This window comes from Hypanus sabinus, chromosome X2 (assembly GCF_030144855.1).
Source record: "Hypanus sabinus isolate sHypSab1 chromosome X2, sHypSab1.hap1, whole genome shotgun sequence".
Lineage (NCBI taxonomy): Eukaryota > Metazoa > Chordata > Chondrichthyes > Myliobatiformes > Dasyatidae > Hypanus > Hypanus sabinus.
Window position 1 is genome coordinate 10327703 of NC_082739.1, and position 24524 is coordinate 10352226.

Sequence of the window (24524 nt, forward strand, 5' to 3'; positions counted from 1 at the left end):
GAATAAGAAGAGGCCATCTAAGCTAACATCTTCTTAGTTTAGATGAGGCTAGTTGAGATAGATACAATTTCAAAATGGTATAGAAATCAAGGAACTTGAAGGAATGTATTCTGTCCAAGTCTTGTTGAAATATACTGCTAAAAAAGCAGATGGCTTCCTTAATTTTATTAATAGATCCATGGGAAAATAAAGAATTTTTTTTGAGCTTTAAAATGCAGATTGTACCTTAGGTGGCATATTATGCTAATTTTGCACACCACAATTTAGGAAGGTCATCAGGTCTTTGGAGACTGTGAAGCAACAATTTACTAGAACAGTACCATAGGTGACAGACTCACAATTTGTAGAGTGGCTGGAGAAAGTGGGATGTTTCCCCTAGAGGAGAGAGAGACTTGGAGAAATTCAAATGTTCAAAGTACATTTATTAGCCAAGTATGTATGTATAAATTCATCTGCCGTACAGACAGCCACAAAGCAAGAAACCCAAAAGAACCCAATTTTAAAAAAGACCAAATGGACAGAGAGAGAAAAAAGACACAAATTGTGCAAGCAACAAAAGGAAGCATCAGCATTCAGAACAAAAGTGAGCCTATAGACCCAAAGCCCGGAGCAGCTGGAGTAGGCCCATGGCCTCAGCTCAGTTCATCACTCAGCAGGGCAAATTGCCGTGAAACTTGCAGACATGAAGTGTGGCGCAGCTGGAGCGAAGAGCAAGCAGAATCGGCCTGACCTTTATTTCTGGTCCCGACACCCTGCCTTTTCAGTCTATCTGGTCATCTGGTCATTTGGTCATCCAAATACCAGGTTGTCCCTCACACTAGTACCTGGGCCTCAGCTCAGTGGCACACTCTAGGCCTGCTTGTACTCAATCTTTCCAAAATGGCCCAGTGCTTAGATTGATCTAACCTCGCTCCTGTTTTTTTAGGTTGACAGGCTTTTAAACTCCTCCGCTCTGACTCCTCTCCGATTAGTTTGCTCCAACTCCATCTCTGACTCAGTCTCGTCTCGAACATGCCTCGGCCTTGCTCCGACCACTTCTCCTTGAATATGCCGCGCTCTGACTTTATATCACTTTTATATCACTTTACAATAACTTTTGTATTGTGTTAGATTCTAAAATCCTGTAAGACTCTGTATTACTTCATTTTTACCGATGGTAAAAAGGCTTTGAAGGAAGGGGGTGTTACGAATGTGCCACAACTCTGAGGGGCCGAAGGGTACAAAGTAGCCCCCTCCTTTTTGAGAATCACCAGATCGCTATTAATTCGGGTCTGGGGCCCAGGAAATGAGAGAGAGACGTCCAGAATACACAGGGTTTGGAATGTGTCCTGGCCTCAGCGAGACTAAGCTACGGATAATGGCCATTGTCTCTTGGAGACGGAATTGTGTATTGAGTACTGTACTATTCATTGAAGCCCTCAGGGGACGACCAGAGTGGGCTGGTTGAGGGATTGCATCATCCCAACCTGATTGACATCTGAGACCCCGTGAGTAAGGATAAAAGAGGGTCTGGGGAATAACCCCTTTAGACGCACAAGGAGAAAGGCTAGAAATCCCGTGACAGCGTTTAATAGCGAAAGCCGGGGGAGGGCTCACATGCGTCCTTTCCCGTTGCCAGGGATTGGGGCCTTACCACGGAAGAACGGCTTAGCTAAAGGACCGGCTACACCAACAGAACTCTCGAAGGATCGACATCATAAAAAGGAAAAGCTTGCAAGTTTCTAAAATCTCTCTCTTGACTCCAACCAAAGGCTGCAGCCTGAATGAACTGAATGACTTTTATATTTCCATCGGACAATACATTATCCCCTAGACAATGATAGAGCTTATTTCTTATTATTATACCCGCACTTTAGTATTTAGTATTGACGACGTATATTATCTGTATGTTTGCATTGATATTATTTTTGTGTATTTTTACTAATAAATACTTAAAAATAGTACCATCAAACTTCAGCGGACCTCTCTATCTTTGCTGGTAAGTGACCCAATTACGGGATTCATAACAGTTCTCCCGTGACTGTGTGGGTTTCCTCTGTGTGCTCTGATTTCCTCCCACAGTCCAAAGACACACTGGTTAGTAGGTTAATTGGTCATTGTAAATTATCCCACGATTAGGCTCGGATTAAAATCCAGGGATTGCTGTGTGCATGGCTCGAAGGGCCAGAAGGGCCTGTTCAGTGCTATAGCTCAGTAAATAAATAAAACATAAATAAAAGTAACAAGGTTGGCTCTGCATCTGCCAGATGCTAACAAGACCTCTAAGGAGATCTAACACGAACCTCAACACTCCCTCCACAAGTGCTGCCTGACCAACAGAAAGAAATGCAGAGAATGTACTGGGCTGTGACTTTTCATCAATTAAGCTAAACCTGCAGAGGGCAATAAGATAGAAATAGGAACATATGAAGCAGAGTAAAACATTCTGCCCATTCTGTCTTCAACCACACAGATAAAGGATGATAAATATTTCAGTTCTTTATGCAGACTTGATTCATATGATTCAAAAGGCCAACTATGTATTGAATAGTTTCGTATTTTCCATGGGTTCTCTTTCCATGGGTTTTCACTGGAATTCATCTCATTTCCTTGTCCAGTTTTCTTTGCTCTTTGCTCAGCCCTATTGATCAGGAAGAAGATGACACCTGTGAACAACGTGACCAAGGGCACCTTCCTCCAGACGGTTCACGCAATGGCTTCTTTCACTTTTTTTACATCTGCTTTTTCTTTCAAATGTGGTTCCACTACTGTTGGGGCCTGTGACCTTCTGTTCAGCACCTGTGATGTGCATTTTGGTATTGTGTTTTTGAGCCTACTGAGCGATCTGTGCCTTGCTGTCTCCGAGGGTTTTCCATAAAGCTTCGAGTGGAGTGTGTGGCCTCAAGGCCCAGAAACCCATGATCGACTCCATTTTTCACCAATCTTGCCGATTAAAGTGCCGAGGAAGATTGAGATCACTGATGTGAGTACAGAAGGTGAAATGGGTGTTCAATGCCATGTACCAACCTCTTACTCGCTGCTGCTGGAGAAAGATATCTGCGTGTGACTATCTCTCTCTCTCCCTCTCTGCTCCCAAAGAAAGGTCCTTGTGATCGAATGATCTCTCTCTCCCACAATGCTGTTGGAGGGTGGTGCCAGAGCAAGGTTTAAATGACACATTTTGTGGTTTGGACCTTCTAGTTCGTGTTACGCTATGTTTCTGGTTGCCCCATTTTTTGTTGCTACTTTGGGTGATTCTGAATCAGGGTGGCCTGCAGATAACGGACACTGAGCTGAAATGAATATGCCTGGACTCTTTCCATTTTGGGTTTTTGCTCATTTTTTTTGTTGCTGTTTGTGCTTTTTTTGCACCTGGGAGTTGTTGATGTTTTACTTTGTACAGGTTCTATGGTTTTCTTTGTTTCATGGCTGACTGTGGGGAACATGAATCTCAGGGTTGTATACTGCATTCATACTTTGATAGTAAATGTACTTTGAATCTTTGATTAAAAAGATCAGCTGCTGCTCCTGACATCACCAAGTTCTTGGTTTAACCAACGAGCCAGAAGTCAACATCTCCAAAGGTACCAATGTATCGAAGTGGTAACCTGATTTTTGTTTGGTATAGAGCTTGAACCCATGAACCTCTGACCTGGAGACCATAATACAATGTAACTTTGGTCATGGATTAGATGAGAGAAAAACATTGGGACTTTGCATCTCTGGACCATGTGTGTGGTGAGTCAATGAACCACCACGCCAATCACCAATGAACGGAACTCTGAAAACTCACCCTCGTTCCTCAATCACACTTTATTTGCTTGTGCACAAAGAGTACAGTATGATCCCTTTCACCAGACTTCTCAGAAGTTTGAACAAAAAAGTCCATTTTTATATAGAAATTGACTAGCTTGATGCTGATTTTGACCAATGGGCAACCTTATGGATGTTCAAATACCTTATTTGCATAATCAACCAACAATCATGCCACAATAATGCAGGTATTAATAAGCAATAGGCAATGAGACCTTAGGTTTAGCAAAGTAATTGTCCAATAGTGTGTGCTTTGCTTCCTTCACTTGCATTCTTATCTTGTCTCTGTCTGACAAATGGCTCCAGTCCCAAGGGGAACTACGCTTTCAAAGACTTTTCTTGCCTTGGTTGACTGCACACTGTCTGTGAACTGTACTTGCCTGGACAGTATCCTAACTGTTGGTTTGCCACAACTTACTCAGTTGACTGCAGGGAGTTGGTATTGGAAACATGTAGGTGTTGTCAGAAACTCTGGTATTGAGTGGAAATTAACCATCATACATGCAGTCTTTTACATTGAGTAGGAAACATGAGGTAGCACAGTCCTTGTAGTTGAGGAGGAAGCAAATTATCAATGACTAGAAGTGCGAACTAACACATTATTTTTACTATTGCACATTTCCTTATGACATAGCAGGAGACCATTCTGCCCATCAGATCTATGCTGCCTCTCAGAGCAATTCCTTCAATTTCATTCCCCCACTTACAATACGGAAATTTATTTTGTTTTTGCATAAAGTACTCAGTTACTTCATTGTCTTAGTTAGTTAATGGCAGTTGAATGAAATTTGGCATATGACTTTTAAGCGGAGCTGAGGAGACTGAAGGGTGGCTGTATGGAGATGTACAAAATCATGAGGGGCACATGAAATGCATTCTGGGAAGGGAATCAAAAAATGAGAGGGTGCACGTTTAAGGTGAGAATGAAATGCTATAAAAGAGAGCTGAGAGGCAAATTCTTCACACAGCAGGTGGTGAGCATATGGAACGAGCTGCGATAACAACATATTTAAAAGCACTTTTGTAGATAAGAAAGATTTAAGCACACTTGGGCAGGTATCTAGTTAAGAAAGGCTTAGAGGGATATGGACCCAATGTGCACACTGTTAGTCTGACTCTTTCCCGGGCCCTGATTTTCCAGCCAGCCACCTACTTTGGACTCAATTAGCAGTAGCCATTTGACCTAACTCTTGTGCAGCACCGGAATGTTGGGGGTTGGGAGAACCACAGAATTAAGAGGAAAACCACATGGCCATGGAAAGAAGACAGAGATTCCACAAAGACATCACCAGAGGCAAGAACTGAACAGGTCACTTGAGCTGTGAGACAACACACAGCCTATAGCACCACTCTATTGTTGGTGTGGCTGAGGAGAATGACAGAGAATGATTGGATCTGAACCAGGCCATTTTGGTTTATGCTATTGTATGTGGTTCTAATCAGTGTCTTTCCTACCCTCTTCAACTCTATTTTTTTTAAAAGCATTTTGATGTTTATATCTTTTAGTACAGTGGATCCTGGTTAATTGGGACACATCGGGAACAGTAGATTATGGACGAATAAGCCAAAGTTTCATGGAAATAGTTGAAAAGGTATAAAAAAGACAAAATGTGTAACAAATTATGTATTTAAATGAACAAATTAGAACACTGTCATTACTACTACAATACTGTGTATTAGTTCCTAATAGTTATCAACGGAGGAATTCATCCAGTGTATGCTGCTATATTCTTTCATGCTATGCTAGATTGACGGTAAATGAAGAAGGTCAGTGCAGACACCTAGTGCAGATAATGGTTAATCTTCATTTTCATTGTAACTTGAAATTCTTCATAGTTCCTAACTTGTTGAAGTAGAGAAATCTTTCCATTTTCACTTCCAACCGTTTTGGGCTTCTCCAACCCTGAATTCCTGAAACCCCAGTGAGCAAAACAATTCTGAATTGTCTAACTGCTTATTTCTTGCCAACTATCAACGACAAACTGTATTGCTTTTGGAATCAGTGTCTATTGGTCCAAATGGAAAGCATAACACAAGCACATGAACCTGACGCTATTTAAAAACTTCTCGCTCAAAGCATGTGGTGTCTAATGGCCTAACGGACATAACGGATGCTAGTTAGAAACTTCAGTAACAGTCTCCTGTCCCAAAGCACGTCTTTGGAAAGTGGAAGAAAACAAGAGCACTTGGAGGAAGCCTACATGGTCCTTACAGACAGCGGTGAGAATTGAACCCGGGTTGCTAACACTGTGAAGTGTTACACTAACCACTATGTAACCGTGCTGTCCCTGTGGTATCTATTATCTCTCAGCAGAACAAAAATCTATATTTACCCTGTTTTTTAATAACTATGATTACTATCAGCTCAGTCTTCTGGATGAAAGAATCCTAGCCTGTTCATTCTTTCCTGTTACATATAATCCCTCAGTTTTGTTACTATTCTTGTAAATATTCTTTGCACTTCATTTGTGTCCATAAGAGATCAGAACTACACACAGAGATGACTCATTGTTTCAGCTTCAAGAGGGAGCAAAATCAGAATGATGGACTACCAAGGTCTGACACTGACAGATGAAATGGTCAGTTGATGTCAAATATAACAAAAAAATGGGGAGAGAGAGTAAATTGAAATTACAGTTATACAGAACTCAAACTGGAAACAGTACGAGGCACAAGACAATGCTGGAACATGGAGCAAAAACAAATCTTCTGGAGGAACTCACCAGCAACAATTCCTTTCCTCTCACAGATGCTGCTTGACACACTGGGTTTGTCCAACAGATTGTCTGTTGCTCTGGAAACAGGCAGAGCAAAGCTGAGGTATGTCTTGGACAAGAGAATGACATATTACACAGGAGTTGAAATGAATGGGGAAGGTCAGGTGGGATCAATTGTTTCTCTGGAGAGGGATGAGGAAGCAGAAGAATTTTCCTCGTTCTCTGCACTTCAGCTCGATGATGAAACACAAGGTTGGTGTGGCTGGTTTCTCAGCTGTTTCCTCCAGTCTGGGGGAAGTTAGATGAGAGAGATACCATTGAAATGTTGGAGTGAGGGTAGAAATCAAGTCTGAATATTGAAAAAAAATTGGAAAACTGCTCAGTAGATTTAGAATGGATCTTTTTTTCCACACTATTGTGGGAAAGGTATTTTGATATTTGGCTGTCAGAACTTCAAAAGCTGACTGCCCATGGGTGCATATTCTTGCTTATTATACAACTCTCTGTGCTGTTGGCAGGTCACTTGCTTTTAACAAGCACTCCCTGATTGGGAATCAACTAAGGTGTGCAATGTCCCCAACCCCCCCCCTCCCCACCACCGCCACCCCTCTGGCTGTTGGGTTCTTTTTGGCCTCATCTTCATGAGGGAGATTTCTTTATTAGTCCATTTCATTGACAAGTTGACTAGTTGTAAACTTTCATTACAAATGTCTCCTCAGAAATGCCTGTGGGATTACAAGTGTACTGAAGGAACTGACATTCCAGCAGTGATATCATACAAAGTGGCTTTACTTTTTATTAATGCACATACTTGAAATGATCAGTATCTGTTCCCTACACCTCTCCAAACTACAATACCTCAGCTCAGCCTGGCAAACCTATTTTCTATAATTATTGACTGTAAAGCACTCATTATAGTTCCTATTAAAGTTTATAGTGGAGTCTGGTATTGATTTTTGTTGAGGTACACCGCCTGCTGTGGAATACTAATGACTCACAGCCAGACAAAAGGAAGAATGAGCTTTGTTTCAAGGCAATAACCCCCTCAGTGAACACTTTCATTTCTTCTTTCAAGTATTGCCTGTCAAAATAATATTCTAAATGTTTAACGCCAACAGCTGAGTTGCAGCCTTTGTTGTGTCCGCCCCCAACTCATTCATAATGCTGCTGCCAGCCTTGTTGTCCGCAGGTTTACCCTGAAGTGGCCATTTTCCTTCGGTATCTGCTGCTAAGATCTTCACTTACACTTTCAATGTCAGCCAATATCTTCCATTCACTGTAGCCAACACTACCCCACCTTCCACCCTTCACCTTTCTCACACTTCTTCTTTCAGGTGCCACACAATACTGTTCATGCCTTCTTCTTCAACCTGCAAGTCTGTGGAACTCCTAATCTCACTTCAACTGCTCTAACTTCGGTAATTCTTCCCCCTCACTCCAACTTCTCTCATTTTCTATTCCTCATTCTTCTCACCTGCCCATCACCTCCTTCCTCTGGTTCCACCCTCCTCCCTTTTTTCCTTGATCCACTCTTCTCTCCTATCAGATTCATTCTTCTTCAGCCCTTTCCTTCTTTCACCTATCACCTTCCAGCTTCTTGTTTCATTTCCCCCTTCCCCACCCATCTTCCCCCTCACCTGGTCTCACCTATCACCCCTTCTTGTACCCCTTCTCCACCTCGCACCTTCTTATCCTGGCTTCTGTCCCCTTCCTTTCCAGTCCTGATGAAGGGTCTTAGCTTGAAACATCAGCTGTTTATTCCTCTCCATAGATGTTGCCTGGCTTGCTGAGTCCCTCCAGCATTTTGTGTATGTGGTTCTTAATCTCACTTTCCTTCTTCACCCCTCACCATCTTCTAAGATATGTTAATTCTTTGCCCTTTCAACTATCCTCCTGCTTGGAAGGCTGATTGTGAGGTATCTATAAAAGAACTTAGTTGGATCCCTACAAAAATCTCTGAAACTGGTCAAAAATGTGCTAAACTGGGGCAATTTACATACACGGAATTTTAAGCTGGAATATGACCCCTGTGGTTGGGAACCATGTGAAGAACACACAGTCACCATGTTGTTAACATGGCACAGAGCGGCTGCATAGGGAAGAGCTGGTGAATATACAGTGCAGTGTACATGGTAATCCATGTACAAGGCGAGTTGTGGCACAGTGCTCTCTCCCTTGAATGAGCTCCATGCAAAGAGTGGAATGAGGAAGGGGGCAGGCAGTGCTGATGTGGGGTATAGAAGGGCTGTATCAGTGACGGCATAAACTGGGACAAGATTTTTGTTATTTAAAAATTGGAAACTGAGGCAGACATCTTGTGTGTGCAGCACATTAATGTCACTGTATAGACCCTTTATGCACTCCCATTGTTAATCTCTTCATGATATGTTCCTAGATTTTTATTGCGGAGGCAGCATCTGTGGAAAAGAATAAACAGTCGACATTTTGGGCTGAGACCCTTCATCAGGACTTTTGTGTTTAATATTGCAATACATGTATGTTTGCTGATGGATTCATTTTCTCAGCTCTGATTTTGCCATCCATCTTTTCTGATTTAAGTTTATTTAATAAGTCAAGAAGATTTACCAGGATGCAGAAGAGATTTGCCAGAATGCTGGCCAGATTAGAGAGCGTGCCTTATGAGGATAGGTTGAGCAAGCTGGGGCTTTGCTCTTTGGAGTGAAGGAGGATGAGAGGTGACTTGATGGAGGTGTGTAAGATAACAAGAGGCATATAATGAGTGGACAGCCAGAGACTTTTTCCCCAGATGGACATGGCTAATGTAAAGGGGCTTAACTTTAAGGTGATTGGAGGAAAGTATAGGGGGGTTGTCAAAGGTAAGTTTATTACACAGAGAGTGTTAGGTGCGTGGAGATGGAGAAGGTTAAAGTTTCAGCACAGCATTGTGGGCCAAAGGGCCTATACTGTGCTGTACCATTCTGAGTCCTACATTCTATGTCATAGGTGTCAAACTCAAGGCCCGCGGGCCATATCTGGCCCGGCGTACAATTATATCTGGCCCGCGAGATCATTTTAGATAGATCTATTATTTTAATTATTAATGGCCCGGCGATATGAAGCCTATGATTGTAAGTTAATACCAATCGTAAAAATAATGCTTGCTCAGCGGTCTTCTTCATAAGAAACGGAATTTGTGAAGTGAAACACTTTGTAGTTATAGCAGAGACTGAGACACATGAGAACAGGCTGAAAAAACGGAGGCAATGAAAGCTGCGTTCGCACGCGCCCGACTGATCCGGCCCGCATGAAGCTGCATTTTGCCCAATCCGGCCCGTGACCTAAAATGAGTTTGACACCCCTGTTCTATGTTAAGCCATGTCTCAGCTTTGATCTACTACTGAGTTCATGATCACAAATGAGTAAAGAGGAAATGTTTCCAGTGGCCAAGTTCAGGAAATGCCAAAAGACACAATTCCTGTGACTCACAGAAGAGCTGGATGTGACATAAGCGCTCACCACTTCATTCAGCAAGTTGTTGGGATAAGGCTTAAAGGGCACTGGGAGCAGATTCTGTAATAAATATCAGAAAATGATTGAATATTGGCTTGAAGGAGAGAAAAAAATTACAAGGCGATGGCAAAGGAGTACAACACTGGAAGCAACTGGTGCTAAAATACACTGCTGGAGGAATTCAGTGGGTCAGACAGCATCTTAGGTGGGAAATGGACAGTCGGGGTTTTGGGTCGAGACCATTTACTTGCTCTAGAATGGGAGTATCTGGACATTTTGAACAAAGAGCTAGCACAGATTCAACAGCCTGAATGGCCTCATTCTATGCTGTGTAATTCCATGGTTCCAGTGTTTGAAGAACTGACAGAAAGCGAGCTGACTCCCTTATTCACAGATTCAATGCCAAGCATTTAGATTTGGATTCCTGGTGATGCACACGTACACAAATGGCTTATCAATACTCACTCTTGAGATAAACATTCACTTGGATAAGGAACCAGGGATGAGCTTTTACCTGTTTAACAGTGCCCAGAAAATATGAATAGTTTCACCACCGATATTCAATAAGCACCTCACAGGCCTGAAACCTACTGTTAGCAAAACAAAGTCATTTTAATTTTCAGCTCCACAGTCGGCTGAAACTTGCTCCAACAGACTGCCTGGTTTCTCCCTTGCAATAGGCATCAATGTTTCTTGGTTCATTAAGTCAACCCATGAGGTTCGCATTGAATCAGTGTGAGTGAAGCTTTCGCTTTTAGCTGCTTACTTGCAGGTTACAATTTCAATCAGAACCTACTGAAGGAGGAATTCTTTAACTGAATTGGCTAGTAACACTTTAAATTATTGTAGCAGCAATGCCACACAATGGCCGAGGGAATTATAGTTGGTGACTGAAGGTCTGAGGTACACAGACAATCAAAGAATATGGTGAACCCCAACCACAGCGCTGACCTGGACCAATGCCAGAAACTTCTTATCTTTGAATCCGGTTTCTCCCCTCAAGTTGGGTGAGCCGAGAACTAGAAGTCATAGGTTTAGGGCAAAAGTTGAAGAGCTCAAGGGGAACTTCACTCAAAGGTACAAGTGTGGAGCAAGCTACCAGCGGAAGGATTGGAGTCTGGTTCAATTGTAACGTTTTGGATAGGTGTATGGATGAGAGAGATATAGAGGACTATGGTCCAGGTGCAGGTAGATGGGGTTAGGCAGCAAACCAGGCTGACATGGACTAGATGGGCCAAAGGGCTTGTTTTCTGTGCTGTAGTATTCTAAAGCTTTATAAGTTCCTCTCCAAGGGCTTGACCCCACAATTCAGGTCTGCTCCCAGAGCTCTACAGAGGGATGGTCAGAGCGATCATTAAATCAAAGCTATATCTATCCTCTCAGATGGACTTTAAAGGTAGCATTCCAACACATCAAAGACGAGCAGAGAAATTCTCCCCAAAATCCCACAAAATGGTTATTAATTATCCACTATCATCAAACAAAATCCAGATGATCTGGATTGCCTATCTCTTTGGTGCTTCTTTGTGTAAGCTTGCTGTGCACGTATTAAATAATGCATTTCCTAGGGGGGAGAAATTGCACTTGGGCCGTTGATTGGCTGTAGAATGCTATTGTCCTGAAGGCTATTACATACATCCAAGTTAGCTTCTCTTATGATGCTATGAGCTTGATGTGAACGTAAAGACCCATTTGGCCAGCTCAGGATTGTGACGGCATTGAAGGAAATGTCCATGTCACCTTCATTTGAACTGCAGCCTTATGCTGTTGTTCATTGGTGTCACTCTCATTCTTGCAAATATTTGTTGGTGATAGATTTTAAATTATTTTTGTTTTATTCAAGAGATAAAACACAAACTTCCCCTTCAGCTCACCCCGTGCACCTCATGTACCCATTTATTCTAATTCTACTTTAATCTAATTTATCATTTTCATCAGTCCACCCCAGATTCTGCCATGCGCGTACACACTAGGGGCAATTCAGAGTGGCCAATGAATCGACCAAGCCTCATGACTTTGAGATGTGGGAGGAAACTGGAGCTCCTGGAGGAAACCCGTCTAGTCACAGGAAGAGCATGCAACCTCTACAAAGACAACACATGCACATTTTTACAGATGTACCATTCTGACTGGTTGCATCACCACCTGGTGCAAAGGCTCCAATGTACAGGATCAAAAAAAGTGGCAGAGTGTCGTAGACTCAGCCAGCTCCATCATAGGCACTATCAAGGACATCTTCAAAAGATAGTGCCTCAAGAAGGTGACCTCTATCGTGAGGAACCCTCACCATCTACGACATGCTGTCTTCTCAATACTACCATCAGGGAGCACGTACAGGAGCCTGAAGATGCACACTCAATGTTTTAGGAACAGCTTCTTCCTGAATGTTCCATGAACCCATGAACACTACCTCATTATTTTGCTCTCTTTTTAAGCTACTTATTTATTGAATTTTATATGTCTTAATGTAACCAAAGAAATATTTTAAAAATAAATAAATAGTGCAAAGAGAGAGCAAAATAGTGAGGTAGTGTTCATAGATTCATTGACAATTCAGAAATCTGATGGCAGATGGGAAGGAGCTACTCCTAAAATATTAAGTATGTGTCTTCAGTCTTCTGTACCTCCTCCCTGATGGTGATAATGAGAAGAAGGCATATCCTGGATGGTGAGGGCATTTCATGATGGATGCTACCTCCTTGAGGATTGCCTTTTGAGGATGTTCTCGATGGTGGGGAGGTTAGTGCCTTTGTCTACAACTCTTTGCAGCTTTTCTTGATCCTGTGCATTGGAGCCTCCATATCAGACAGTGATGCAACAACTCAGAAAGCTCTCTGTGGTACATTTGTTGCTGTAGTTTTTGGTGATGAACCAAATCTCCTCAAACTCCTAATGAAGTATAGCTGCTGGCATGTCTTTTCGTGATTGCATTGATATGTTGGGCCCAGGATAGATGCTCAGTGATGTTGATGTCCAGAAACTTGAAGCTGTTCCATGACTAAACTTGCAACGAGGACGAGTGTATGTTTTCCTGATTTCCCCTTCTTGAAGTCCACAATCAATTCCTTGGTCTTACTGATGATAAGTGCAAGATTGTTGTTGTGACAGCTGATCTATTTTCTTTCTGTATGCCTCCTTGTCACCATCTGAGATTCTAACAAGCTGAGTTATGGCAAATTTATAGTTGGCCTTTGAGCTGCACCTACCCAAACAGTCATGAGTGTAGAGAGAATAGAGCAGCAGGCTATACATCCTTCAGGTGTGCCTGTGTTGCTTGCTAGTGAAGAGGAGATGTTATTTCCATTCTACACTGATTGTGGTCTCCCGAGGATCAGGTTGCAGAGAAGCCCATGTTTTGAAGCTTGCTGATTAGTACTGCGGGGGATGATGGTGTTGAAGCATAGGATCTGGATTAGGCTCACAGAGTGTTCAAGCAGTTCACAGATGATACTTATGAGGACTCTACTGAGATGTTTTTGACAATCCTGTGGTCTTAATATGAACAGAAGACTTGCATTTAATGAGTGTCAACAACAACCTCAGGATATGTCAAAGGACTTTGCAGCCAGTGCCAAGATGTGTTAAAATGTAGTCTCTGCTGTCAGGTGGGAAATGTGACAACCAGTCTCTAGTCTCCTACACACAGCAGTGTGATGAATTTTGTGATAATTTGTTTTTAGTGATGCTGGTTGAAGGATTAATATTGGCTGGGAAGCTGGAGATAGTCGAGGACTCTCAGCTTTCTTCAAAAAATATGTTGGAATAATTTTTTATACAGCTGAGAGAGGTTAACATTTGATATAAAAGATGACACGTCGTGATGGAGCAGCTCTCCCTCACTGTAGTACTGGAGCATCAGTCTACATTGTATAGGAAAATCTTTGGACTGGAATAAAAAACAGAAAGTCTTGGGAAGATTCAGCAGGTCAGCAGCACCGAGTTTCAGGACCATGACCCATCATCAAACCCTTTGGATCTCTGAACTTCCAACTCAACTGTGAGTTTTACCAACTGAACCACAGATGAATATCGGTAGATGTGAGTTCAAAGATCTCCTGATTTTGCTGTAGACTAATTTATGTATACTATGTACACAACATATGGGATTTTCTGCTTAGCACGCCAGTCTCTCCAACATTTGACATTATCTTAAACTCCTCCAGAGTGGTTGTTACAGTACTTTACTGAGATGAAACTTCTCACTGAGACATTTTTCTTCTTCCATCTGCATAGTGCTGGCAATGTGTAATGGAAATATTTTGGCACTGTTAATCTCCAGAAGCAGTTTCTCAATAGATACAGCCTTCATAGTTTTCCATCAACAACAACTAACTCACATTAAGCCAGCTCCTTTAATGGAGAAAAACATCTTGAGTACCACACTCAGTGGTCACTTTATTAGGTACTTCCTGTACCTAATATAGTGGCCGCTGAGTGTATGTTCATGGCCTCCTGATGCTGTAGCCCATCCACTTCAAGGTTTGACGTGTTGTGCATTCAGAAATGCTCTTCTGCACACCACTGTTGTAACCAGACGCACAAGAAAGAACAACATCCTGCTCATTGGCGAGCATGCCCCGTTAGCGCTGGTCATAACCCAAACATTTCTGCTACAGAGAAACCATCACCTCAGCAGTGGAACATTACAGAGAAGCCATTACATTAGCAGTGAAAACTTTCCCTTCTGCCGTCATCAGTGATGCCCTCACTCGCATCTCCTCCATTTCCCGCACTTCAGCCCTCACCTCATCCTCCCGTCACCACAACAGGGACAGAGTTCCTCTTGTCCTCACCTACCACCCCACCAGCCTCCAGATCCAGCATATTATCCTCCTCAACTTCTACCACCCTCAACAGGACCCCACCACTAAGCACATCTTTCCCTCTCTACCCCTCTCCGCTTTCCGCAGGGATTGTTTCCTCCGCGACTCCCTGGTCCACATGTCCCTCCCCACGGATCTCCCACCTGGTACTTATCCCTGCAAACGTAATTGCTACACCTGTCCCTACACCTCCTCTCTTACCACCATTCAGGGCCCCAAACAGTCCTTCCAGGTGAGGCAACACTTCACCTGTGAGTCTGTTGTGGTCATCTATTGCATCCGGTGCTCCTGGTGCGGCCTCCTCTACATTGACGAGACCCGACACAGATTGGGGGACCGCTTCGTCGAGGACCTTTGCTCCGTCCGTCAGAACAGACAGGATCTCCCGGTTGCCACCCACTTCAACTCTGCTTCACATTCCCATTCGGATATGTCCATACATGGCCTCCTCTACTGCCATGATGAGGCCAAACTCAGGTTGGAGGAGCAACTCCTCATATACCGTCTGGGTAGTCTCCATCCCCTTGGCATGAACATTGAATTCTCCAACTTCCAGTAATTCCCTCCCTCTCCCTTCCCCCATCCCCCATCCCAGTTTCATTCTGCCTCCTCCTCCAGCTGCCTATCACCTCTCTCATGATTCTGCCTCTTTCTACTACACATAGTCAAGTCAAGTCACTTTTATTGTCATTTTGACCATAACTGCTGGTACAGTACACAGTAAAAACGAGACAATATTTTTCAGGACCATGGTGTTAAATGACACGTTACAAAAACTAGGCTGAGCTACACAAAAAAAAACAACACAGAGAAAAAAAAACACACAACAGCTACACTAGACCACAGACCTACCCAGGACTTCATAAAGTGCACAAAACAGTGCAGGCATTACAATAAATAATAAACAGGATAGTAGGGCAAGGTGGCAGGCCAGGTGCTGGGTATTGAGGAGTCTGATGGCTTGGGGGAAGAAACTGTTACATAGTCTGGTTGTGAGAGCCCGAATGCTTCGGTGCCTTTTTCCAGACGGCAGGAGGGAGAAGAGATTGTATGAGGGGTGCATGAGGTCCTTCATAATGCTGTTTGCTTTGCGGATGCAGCGTGTAGTGTAAATGTCCGTGATGGCGGGAAGAGAGACCCCGATGATCTTCTCAGCTGACCTCACTATCCGTTGCAGGGTCTTGCGATCTGAGATGGTGCAATTTCCGAACCAGGCAGTGATACAACTGCTCAGGATGCTCTCAATACAACCCCTGTAGAATGTGATGAGGATGGGGGTTGGGAGATGGACTTCCCTCAGCCTTCACAGAAAGTAGAGACGCTGCTGGGCTTTCTTTGCTATGGAGCTGGTGTTGAGGGACCAGGTGAGATTCTCCGCCAGGTGAACACCAAGAAATTTGGTGCTCTTAACGATCTCTTCTGAGGAGCCGTTGATGTTCAGTGGAGAGTGGTCGCTCCATGCCCTCCTGAAGTTAACAACCATCTCTTTTGTTTTGTTCCCATTCAGAGACAGGTTGTGTAACCCCCTGGGTCGCCTCAGGCTCGCTCAGCTTATTCTCGTCTAGGGGGAGCAGTCTTCAGCCCCGCCAAACTGGGTAATCAGCTGGTGTGGATGCTGTGTGATGTCCCCGCCTCGCCCCAAAACAGACAGTACACCATTAGTGATTAAATGAGTACAATTTATAAAGGTTACTATAACTAAGTGATTAATAACGATACAGTATATATGAAGAGAAAAAATAAAGAAAAGGCGCCAAACTTATCAAAGTCCAAACCACTTCATGCACATCCGTTGGAGCTCAATTACTGAAGTCTTCTGGCCACCATTCGATCCCCTCCGAACTCCTCGACTCGCAGCTCAGGACCCTCCGAAGTGGTCAACCAAGCACATCTAGCTTTATCCCCCCTCCTCGGAGTACCTCCGGGCCTCGGACCCCCGCTTGAGGTCCGTTCCTCGCCCAGCTTACAGCATTGCGTCCTCTCTCTCAACCCCCTCACGCCGATCTGCCCAAAAGCCCGTCAACAAAAGCTTACAGACTCAGAAGAAAGAACATTAATCCCCATTTGGTTTACAAAGGAATACCATTCTCGTTATCAGTAAATTTTAACCCAAACCAGCTTCCAGCACTCTCTCGCAACAAAGAAACATTTCTGCTTTTAACAAAACAAAGAAACCCTTTCCCAACAGTAACAAAGAAAAAAGAAGAAACCCCCTTTACAGTTGTTGGCTCTGCACCAGTCCGTTAGCCGCTGCACCTCCTCTCTGTAAGCTGAGTCGTCGTTCTTGCTGATGAGACCCATGATGGTCATGTCATCGGTGAACTTGATGATGTGGTTCGAGCTGTGTGTTGCAGCACAGTCGTGGGTCAGCAGAGTGAACAACAGTGGACTGAGCACACAGCCCTGGGGGGGCCCTCGTGCTCAGTGTGATGATGTTGGAGATGCTGCTCCCAATCCGGACTGTCTGAGATCTCCCAGTCAGGAAGTCTAGGATCCAGTTGCAGAGGGAGGTGTTCAGGCCCAGTAGGCTCAGCTTTCCAGTCAGTTTCTGAGGGATGATTGTGTTGAATGCTGAACTGAAGTATATGAACAGCATCCGAACGTATGTGTCTTTTTTGTGCCTCTCGAAACACTTCATGATGATGGATGGAGTTCAACGGGACAGTAGTCATTGAGGCAGGACACTGAAGACTTCTTCGGCATGGAGACGATGGTGGCGGCCTTGAAGCAGGTTGGAATGGTGGCGCTGCTCAGGGAGATGTTGAAAATGTCAGTGAGAACATTGGCTAGCTAGTCTGCACATCCTCTGAGCACTCTAGCAGGGATGTTGTCTGGTCCAGCAGCCTTCCGTGGGTTGACCCTGCACAGGGTTCTTCTCACATCGGCCACAGTGAGACACAGCACCTGGTTATTTGTAGGAGGGGTTGACTTCCTCGCCGCTACGTCATTTTCTGCCTCAAAACGGGCGTAGAAGTTATTCATTGCATCTGCACAGTCAGGTGATGTCCTGTATTGGTGATATCCTGGATACCCTTCCAAAAGTGCCATGTGTCGCTGCTGTCCTGGAAGTGGCTGTGGATTCGCTGGGCGTGTGCACGCTTTGCCCCTCTGTTGGCCTGGGCCAGTTTGGCCCTCGCTGTTGTTAGGGCTGCCTTGTCACCTGCTCTGAAGGCGGAGTCACGGGTCCTCAGCAGCGCACGCACCTCCGCAGTCATCCATGTCTTCTGGTTAGCGTGTATAGTGATGGTCTTGGACAGAGTAACATCATCAATGCACTTGCTGATGTAGCTGGTCACTGATGCTGTGTACTCCTCTAAGTTGGTAGGGTCGCCATCGGTTGCAGCCTCCCTGAACGTGTGCCAGTCAGTGTGCTCAAAGCAGTCTTGAAGAGCAGAGATGGCTCCTGCTGGCCAGGCTTTCACCTGCTTCTGAACTGGTCTGGAGCGCCTGACGAGCAGTCTGTATGCTGGGATTAGCATAACAGAGACATGGTCTGAGTAACCGAGGTGGGGGTGGGGCTCTGCTTGGTACGCGTTGGGGATGTTTGTGTAAACCAGGTCCAACGCGTTCTCTCCCCTCGTTGCAAAGTCCACATACTAATGGAATTTGGGGAGCACTGACTTAAGGTTCACATGGTTAAAGTCACTGGCGACAAACAGTCCATCAGGGTGTGTGTTCTGCATTTCGCTAATAGTCCCATGTAGATCACAGAGTGCCTCCTTAGCATTAGTGCTGGGGGGAATGTAGACACTGAATATAAGGACAGAGGTGAATTCCCGTGGTGAATAAAATGGTCTGCATTGAACTGCCACAAACTCCACTTGCGATGAGCAGTGTCTGGAAACCAGCACAGAGTTCTAGTGCTTTAACCTTACATTCCCTCTTCACCTTTCCTGCCTATCCCCTCCCTGCTTCCCCTCCCCCACCCCTTGATCTTTCCTCTGAATGGTTTTTCAACTGCACCTTCCCCCTCCCTCCACCTTCTTTATAGGGCCCCTGCCCCCTCCCTCTTCAGTCCTGAAGAGGGACTGAAAAGGGTCTCGGCCCGAATCGTTGACTGCTCGTTTCCACGGATGCTGCCCGACTTGCTGAGTTCGTCCAGCGTGTTTGTACGTGTTGCTTTGACCACAGCAGCTGCAGTGTATTTTGTGTTTACTGTCTTAACATGGTTATCTGAGTTACTGTCGTCTTCCTGTCAGCTTGAACCAGTCTGGCCATCCTCCTCTGACCTCTCTCATTAACAGGACATTTTTATCCACACAAGTGCTGCTCACTGGATTTTTTTTTTGTTTTTCACACCATTCTCTGTAAACTCTGGAGACTGTTGTGTGTGAAAATCCCAGGAGATTGGCATCTTCTGGCGTACTCATGTAACACGCTGTAAGGTTTCACTGCTAATGTAATGGCTTCTCTGTAATGTTCCACTGCTGAGGTGATGGTTTCTCTGTAGCAGAAATGTTTGGGTTATGACCAGCGCTAACGGGGCATGCTCGCCAATGAGCAGGATGTTGTTCTTTCTTGTGCGTCTGGGAGCCGGGAAATGGCGGTCTTTTGTTGGGGAGAATTGAGGAGAGAAGATGCGAATGGAGAGAGTTGGTAGATCACCAGATGGAGTGGACTTTGAGTGAGGGTCGGAAGGTCAGTGACAATCGGAGGAGGTCGATGGTGGAGGAACGGTCTTATCAGTGAGCTCCAATGTTGCACATTAGACTTTCATGAGAATGGCCCTTTTTCTTTTTTTGTTTTCTTTACTAACCACATAGTCAAATTAAGAATTATAAAGCTCAATCGCTTAATCGCACATTGTGTACTATTTGTTATTTCGTGATACTGATTTGTAACGGGGACACATCATGCAGCATCCACCCAAACGAGATTTCTTAAGTTTGGCTGGGCCAGTGGTGGGGGCTACCATCCCCTATATTAAGTCGCTAAGCCACTACCTCCCCATCTGGCACCAACAATCATTCCACGTCAGTCACCTAGATCACATTTCTTCTCCATTCTGATATTTAGTCAGAATACCAACTGAATCTCTTTTCAATGTCGACATGCACCCCAACCTCCAACGAATCAGCCTAACACACCATCATCAGTGTGCTTGCTCTCTTCCCGATTCCAGTAAGTGAAACTACACTGTACCTACATTATTTCTACTTTATATAGGCTGTGTATTTTTGTGTTACTTGGTATGATTTGGCAGCTTCATAGCTTAAAGGTTACTGGAGAGAGTGCTTCCGCTACGTACTGAGATTATACCTACACTAGACAGTGCTGCAATGATTGCAGAAAAGTATTTCTACTTTATATAGGCTGTGTATTTATCATATCATTTCTGCTTTTACTATATGTTACTGTTATTTTAGGTTTTATGTGTTATTTGGCATGATTTTGTAGGTTATTTTTTGGGTCTGAGAACACTCACATGCATTCAGTTGCTGCCACATGATTGACTGATTAGATATTTGCATTAATGAGTAGGTGTACAGGTGTCCGAGTAAAGTGGCCACTGAGTGTATGTGGATTGGCAATGGAGTTGGATTAATGAACAGGACACGGCCAAGAGTAGTGATTCAGGTTCCAAGGCAGATTCAGATTCACATTCATTTTATTTTTCACATACAGGTGGGCCCCTGTTTTTCGATCGCTCATTTTTACGAAATCTCACTGTTACGAAAGACCTACAGTAGTTACCTGTTTTCGCTAACAGAAGGTGTTTTCACTGTTACAAAAAAAAGGCAGCGCGCGAGAAAAGGCAGCGGGCGCTCGCCCCGAGCAGCCGAGCTCCTCCCCCGGAACAGCATTCTAGCCGGCATTGCCTAAACACATGCCTGTGAGCATCTGCGCTTTATGTCGATTTATTTTGTGCATCCGTTAGCAAGATGAGTTCCAAGGTATCAGAAAAGCCTAAAAGAGCGCGTAAGGGTGTTACACTTAGCGTAAAACTAGACGTAATTAAGCGTTTTGATCGTGGTGAACGAAGTAAGGACATTGTCTGCGCGTTGAACCATTTGCGCTATTTATACGCAGAGAGAAAGAATCTTGAAAGTTGCCCATGTTACTGTTGGTTCTGCTCTTAGCAACGTCGTCTCTCTTAGTTGGCATCCAGTAATGGATAAAACGAAAAGTCTATTGCTTGAGTGGATTGATGGGTGTACAAAGTGTGGTATTCCATTGTTATCTTATACTTAAGGAGAAATCAGTCAGTAGTTTTAAATAAGCTGAAATAGAAAGCACTGGATGATGGTGATGGAAGTGTTGTGAAAGTGGAATTTAAAGGTAGTAATGGGTGGTTTGATCAGTTTCTGAGGCGAGGACAGCTTCATAGCTTAAAGTTTACTGGAGAGAGTGCTTCGGCTGATACTGAAGCTGCCGAAAAGTTCCCAGCAGAACTGAAGAAAATGATTACAGAAGGTGGTTATTCATATAAGCAAGTGTTTAACTGTGATGAAACTGCAATTTATTGGAAAAAATTGCCGAGCACTCCAACCTCCGACAAATCAGCCTAACACACCATCATCAGTGTTCTTGCTCTCTTCCCGATTCCGGTAAGTGAAACTACACTGTACATACATTATTTCTACTTTATATAGGCTGTGTATTTTTGTGTTACTTGGTATGATTTGGCAGCTTCATAGCTTAAAGGTTACTGAAGAGAGTGCTTCTGCTACGTACTGAGATTATACCTACACTAGACAGTGCTGCAATGATTGCAGAAAAGTATTTCTACTTTATACAGGGTGTGTATTTATCATATCATTCCTGCTTTTACTATATGTCACTGTTATTTTAGGTTTTATGTGGCATGATTTTGTAGGTTATTTTTTGGGTCTGCGAACACTCACAAATTTTTCCCATATAAATAAATGGTAATTGCTTCTTCACTTTACGACATTCCGGCTTACGAACCGTTTCATAGGAACGCTCTACCTTTGGATAGTGTGGGAAACCTTTACACATGGAAACATACAGCGAAACATACCTCTGCTCCATCTGGAACTGTTAGTTTGAAAGACTCGCCAGTGGCACTGGGGTTATGCCTCTTGAAATGGATTGGCCCAGAATCACTTCAAATTCCCCAGACCCCTGTGGTATTCAAAGTTACCAGATACTCTGTTGGAATTATCCATGTATCACAATTATTTAAAAAGTACAGTACCGTGCAAAAGTGTCAAGCACCTATACACCTCCTTCCTCACCTCCATTCAGGGCCCCAATCAGTCTTTCTGCTGGGGTTGTCTATTGTGTCTAGTGCTCCTGATTCAACCTCCTCTACACTGATGAGACTCGTTGTAAGTTGGAGCGACCGCTTCATCAAGCTCCTCCACTCCATCTGCCAAAAACGGAATTACCCCGTGGCCAAACAGTTTAATTCCAATTCCCATTCCTGTTCCAATATGTCAGTCCATGGCCTCCTCTTGTGTCAAGATGAGACCACTCTCAGCGTGGAGGAGGAACACCTTATATTCTGCCTTGGTAGCCTCCAACCTGATGACATGAATATTAGTTCCACCTTCTAGTTAAAAAAAAAATCCCCTCCCTCTCCCCCCTTCCTCTATTCCCTACTCTGACCTTTTACCTCTTCTCGCCTGCTTATTACTTCCCCCGGATCCCCTCCTCCTTCCCTTTCTCCTATGCTCCACTCTCCTCTCCTATCAGATTCCTTCCTCTGGATTAAGCTGGTTAAGCACAATAGGCAGCGATTCAAACAGAGAGAGGAGAAATAGGCTAAAAATTCTATATCTGAATGCAGGAAGTGTCAGAAATAAGGCAGATTAGCTTGAAGCTCAGGTGCGAATGGGTAACTATGATGTTGTTGGGATAATGGAGACATGGCTGCAGGGAGATCAGACCTGGGAAATTAATGTACAAGGGCATATTTGCTATCGTAGGGACAGAAATGTGGGCAGAGGGGTGGCCCTGTTGGTGAGGAATGAGATTCAGTCCTTTGCAAGGGGGGACATAGGGTCAGGAGAAGTAGAGTCTGTGTGGATAGAACTGAGGAACAGTAAGGGCAAAAGGACCCAAATGGGTGTTGTATACAGGCCACCAAACAGTAGCATGGATATTGGGTGCAAGTTGAATAGGGAGTTAACATTGGCATGTGGCAAAGGTAATGTCACAGTAGTTATGGGGGATTTCAACATGCAGGTGAACTGGGAGAATCAGGTTGGTGCTGGACCCCAGGATAGGGAGTTTGTAGAGTGCCTACAGGATGCATTCTTGGAACAGCTTGTACGAGAGCTGACTAGGGACAAGACTATTCTGGATTTAGTGTTATGTAATGAACAGGATTTGATAAGTGATCTTGCAGTAAAGGAGCCATTAGGAGGTAGTGATCATAATATGATAAGTTTTTATCTGCAATTTGAGAAGGATAAGGGCAGCTCGGAGGTGTCAGTGTTGCAGTTGAACAGGGGAAACTATGGAGCCATGAGGGAGGAGCTGGCCAAAGTTGACTGGATGGATAACCTAGCAGAAAAGACAGTGGAGCAGCAATGGCATGTATTCTTGGGAATAATGCACAAGGTGCAAAATCAGTTCATCCCCCAGAGAAGGAAGGATTCAAAGGGGGGAAAGGGGCCACAGTGGTTGACAAAGGAAGTCAGAGATTGCATAGCATTAAAAAAAAAGGAAGTATGACAGAGCTAAGGTGAGTGGGAGGACAGATGATTGGGAAGTTTTTAAGGAACAACAGAGCTTAACTAAAAAGACAATACGGGGAGAAAAAATGAGGTACGAAAGCAAGCTAGCCAGGAATATAAAGGAAGATAGCAAAAGCTTTTTTAGGTATGTGAAGAGAAAGAAGATAGTTAAGAACAATGTTGGGCCCTTGAAGAATGAATTGGGAGAAATTGTTATGGGAAACAGAGAAATGGCAGAAGAATTTAATGGGTACTTTAGATCTGTTTTCACTAAGGAAGACACAAGCAATCTCCCAGATGTATGGATGGGCCAAGGACATAGGGTAACAGAGGAAATGAAACAGATTGACATTAGGAAGGAAACGGTGATGAGAAGAATGATGGGACTGAAGGCTGACAAATCCCCAGGTCCAGATGGTCTGCATCCTAGGGTACTAAAGGAGGTGGCTCTGGAAATTGCGGATGCATTGGTAATCATTTTCCAATGTTCCTTAGATTCAGGATCAGTTCCTGAGGTTGGAGAATGGCTGATGTTATCCCACTTTTTAAAAAAGGAGGGAGGGAGAAAACAGAGAACTATTGACCTGTCAGCCTGACATCGGTGGTGGGAAAGATGCTAGAGTCCATTATTAAGGATGAAATAGTGGCATATCTAGATAGCAGTGATAGGATTGGGCCGAGCCAGCATCGATTTACCAAGGGTAAATCATGCTTGACTAATCTGTTGGAGTTTTTCGAGGATGTAACCAGGAAGTTAGACGGGGGAGATCCAGTGGATGTAGTGTACCTCGATTTTCAGAAGGCATTTGATAAGGTCCCACATAGGAGATTGGTGGGTAACATCAAAGCTCAGGGCATCGGGGGGAAGACATTGACATGGATAGAAAACTGGTTGGCAGATAGAAAGCAAAGGGTAGTGGTGAATGGGTGTTTCTCGGAATGGCAGGTGGTGACTAGTGGGGTGCCACAGGGCTCGGTATTGGGACCACAGCTCTTTACGATTTACGTCAACGATTTGGATGAAGGCATTGAAAATAACATCAGCAAATTTGCTGATGATACTAAGCTGGGTGGCA

The 24524-nt window shown here is 44.0% G+C and overlaps 1 protein-coding gene across 2 annotated transcripts in view; it reads left to right on the forward strand.

Annotated features, from left to right (window-relative positions):
- Window positions 1-24524, forward strand: part of LOC132385138 (reticulocyte-binding protein homolog 2a-like) — a 262129-nt gene that overhangs the window by 164589 nt on the left and 73016 nt on the right. Inside the window, exon 2 of one of the 2 annotated variants that reach the window (XM_059956944.1) lies at window positions 5299-5384. The exons of the other annotated variant lie outside the window; for it this stretch is intronic. The gene's annotated coding sequence lies outside the window, so the exon portion shown is untranslated. The remainder of the gene's footprint in view (window positions 1-5298; window positions 5385-24524) is intronic. 2 annotated transcript variants of the gene reach the window in all.